Consider the following 3620-nt stretch of genomic DNA (forward strand, 5'->3'; position numbering starts at 1 on the left):
TTAAAGTGGCTACTGGCTCTGAGTTTCAGCAGTTTGGTTGAATTTCATGTATTCTTGTCCTTTTGTTTGTTAGTAGATGGCTTTTTTTTTAAACAACTGATGACTGTAAAGTTAGTGTTTGAACCCAGTAGTGGATCAACTAAAAGTAGCTTTGTGATATTTAGCAAGAGATAATTCTATTAGAATGGTGGTGGTTTGTTTGGGGGACGGGGGAGGTGGGACTGTGCACTTCCTTGTTTCTTACAATGGGGGGACACCCCAAATTTCTAGTGATGTACTACTCCCTATTAGTTCGGAATGTGAAATATGAATTTATCAGGTGGCCAATTCTTGCACACAGCACCTTTTTAAAGCTGCATGTTGTATAAATTATTCTTCCCCAGAAAAAGGACAGTTCAAAGAAATCATTGAAAGCCCAGTATTGGCATGAAATTTATGTCCATGATGGGTGTATGTAAACATCTGACTGTGTGTGTAATGCCAGTTAAAAGTTTGGACACACCTACTCATAAGTTTTTCTGTATTTTGTATTTTCTACATTGTAGAACAATATTGAAGACATCAAAACTATGAAATAATATATGGAATTATGTGGAAAAAGTTTTTAAAAGTTTCATATTTTAGATTCTTCAAAGTAGCCACCATTTACCTTGATGATGCTTTGCACACTACTGGCATTATCTTAACCAGCTTCTTGAGGTAGTCACCTGGAATGCTTTTCAATTAACAGGTGTGCCTTGTCAAAAGTTCTCATCTCATTATCTCTAGCCACTTTATCCTGTTCTACAGGGTCGCAGGCAAGCTGGAGCATATCCCAGCTGACTACAGGCGAAAGGCGGGGTACACCCTGGACAAGCCGCCAGGTCATCACAGGGCTATAGTAAATAATAAATACAGTAAATAGCCCTATTCCACAACTGTAGAATATTACGATGTCAAGAACCACTCAACTAAGTAAAGACAAATGAGTCCATCATTACTTTAAGACATGAAGTGTCTTTAATTAATAGAAATGAAGAAAATCATGGAATTAGGTGTGCCCAAATTTTTAACTGGTACTGTTGTACAACTTTTGTAAAATTGTTCATTTTTAATAACCTAAGAAAGTGCAGTGCTTTTGGACCTGTTGATGTCTTTGCCTGAAGAGCTCCACTTACTGGACTGTAAGGAACTGCAGCATCATCTGCTTCAAGTTCATGCCAGTCTGAACACACCTGCAGTAAGGCTCAGCACAAATCGGGGACCTCCAGTTACTAATTCAATTTCAACAAGAATAACAGATCAGCAAACCACCAGAGCTGATCAGCATGCTAAAGGACCTGATATTTCTTTACGAATCCAAAGTGTACGGTCTACAGGGGAAGAAAGTATTCCAAAGGGAGCAGTAACTGAGCAAGTGAAGCCTACAGAATCACGATTAATTCCTGGAGATTTTGCAGGCCAATCACCTGCAATAAAGCTGTCAAAAGACAAAGGTGATTGGGCCACTGCTGGCCTGTGTCCACTAAATCCATTCATGGTGCCAGTAGCCCTCTTGAAACGGCAGTAACCCAAGGAGTGTGCAAAAGCAGCTCTGGTTTATTTTCTGGACAGTTGATGCTGAAGTTGTTGTCTCATCTCTCATCTCATTATCTCTAGCCGCTTTATCCTGTTCTACAGGGTCGCAGGCAAGCTGGAGCCTATCCCAGCTGACTACGGGCGAAAGGCGGGGTACACCCTGGACAAGTCGCCAGGTCATCACAGGGCTGACACATAGACACAGACAACCATTCACACTCACATTCACACCTACGGTCAATTTTAGAGTCACCAGTTAACCTAACCTGCATGTCTTTGGACTGTGGGGGAAACCGAAGCACCCGGAGGAAACCCACGCGGACATGGGGAGAACATGCAAACTCCGCACAGAAAGGCCCTCGCCGGCCACGGGGCTCGAACCCGGACCTTCTTGCTGTGAGGCGACAGCGCTAACCACTACACCACTGTGCCGCCCGAAGTTGTTGTTGTTTTAAAATAATTATACTTTATTTAGGAAGCAACATACAACCTGCCTTGTTTCAAAGTACATTGGATGTGATGACAATGAAATAACTGTGCATAATATAAGTAAGCTTGTTGGAACAAAATATTCCTTTATACATTGTACATTTTGTATTTTGAATGCAGTAGTGAAGTGAGTACACAAGAAGACTTTTTTTTAATAAATATGTAGTGGATGCACTATTTTAAATTTTTCCTTTTTGTTACGAAAGAGCACTTGTGCACACAGTTGTTTTTAATAATTGTCTATTTTTGTTTTTATTAATACTTTCAGTGGGCGGCACGGTGGTGTAGTGGTTAGCGCTGTCACCTCACAGCAAGAAGGTCCGGGTTCGAGCCCTGTGGCCGGCGAGGGCCTTTCTGTGTGGAGTTTGCATGTTCTCCCCGTGTCCGCGTGGGTTTCTTCCGGGTGCTCCGGTTTCCCCCACAGTCCAAAGACATGCAGGTTACGTTAACTGGTGACTCTAAATTGACCGTAGGTGTGAGTGTGAATGGTTGTCTGTGTCTATGTGTCAGCCCTGTGATGACCTGGCGACTTGTCCAGGGTGTACCTCGCCTTTCGCCCGTAGTCACCTGGGATAGGCTCCAGCTTGCCTGCGACCCTGTAGAACAGGATAAAGCGGCTAGAGATAATGAGATGAGATGAGTTAGGTATATCTGAGTGGTGCCTGATTTATTGGCCATAATAACAGGTGTAAATAATGTGCTGTTGACGTCATTTACTGTAAGCCTCAGCTCAAAGGAAAATAAGAGCAATGGTAAGCAAACTATCCTTGTTGTAAAGTTTACATTTAAGAGCTAATCTTAGACCAGATCATTTTCCATGCTTTTTATGAATTGGACTTACTCAGAAGTAACAAGCCAAAGGTTACATGAGAGTGCCTACATAACTGGTTTGTCACTGTTTTACTGCTGTGGATCTGACAGATTACATTTAGATTCACTGCGTATATTCCATGGAGCTATACTGTTAATTTTACAACATGTAAATAAAATGGGTTTACTGCCTTTTCAAAGAAACGAAGCCGCTCCTGTCCAACATTCATCAGGTAATTGCTCCTAGATTTTGCAAGGTTAAGAGGTGTATATTTTTAGTGTATTTCTTTTCCAATAAGTGCAGGTGCAAAAGAGAGATATGGAGTCATAGGGGTGTCATAAAAAATAATAAATATGGAAAAGAATTAGAAAATAAATGTTGAAAACGAAGAAGAATAAAAGAATACAAAAATGCATAAATTAAAATAAAATAAGAAAATGAATACAGAAATTAAAAGAATAAGAAAATAAATTATTTTCTTTATTGCTTTTTTTTGGCCTTTCTGTGTGGAGTTTGCATGTTCTCCCCGTGTCCACGTGGGTTTCCTCTGGGTGCTCCGGTTTCCCCCACAGTCCAAAGACATGCAGGTTAGGTTAACTGGTGACTTTAAATTGACTGTAGGTGTGAATGTGAGTGTGAATGGTTGTCTATGTGTCAGCCCTGTGATGACCTGGCGACTTGTCCAGGGCGTACCCCGCCTTTTGCCCATAGTCAGCTGGGATAGGCTCCAGCTTGCCTGCGACCCTGTAGAACAGGATAAAGC

The sequence above is a fragment of the Neoarius graeffei genome, chromosome 1 (genome assembly GCF_027579695.1).
Source record: "Neoarius graeffei isolate fNeoGra1 chromosome 1, fNeoGra1.pri, whole genome shotgun sequence".
NCBI lineage: Eukaryota > Metazoa > Chordata > Actinopteri > Siluriformes > Ariidae > Neoarius > Neoarius graeffei.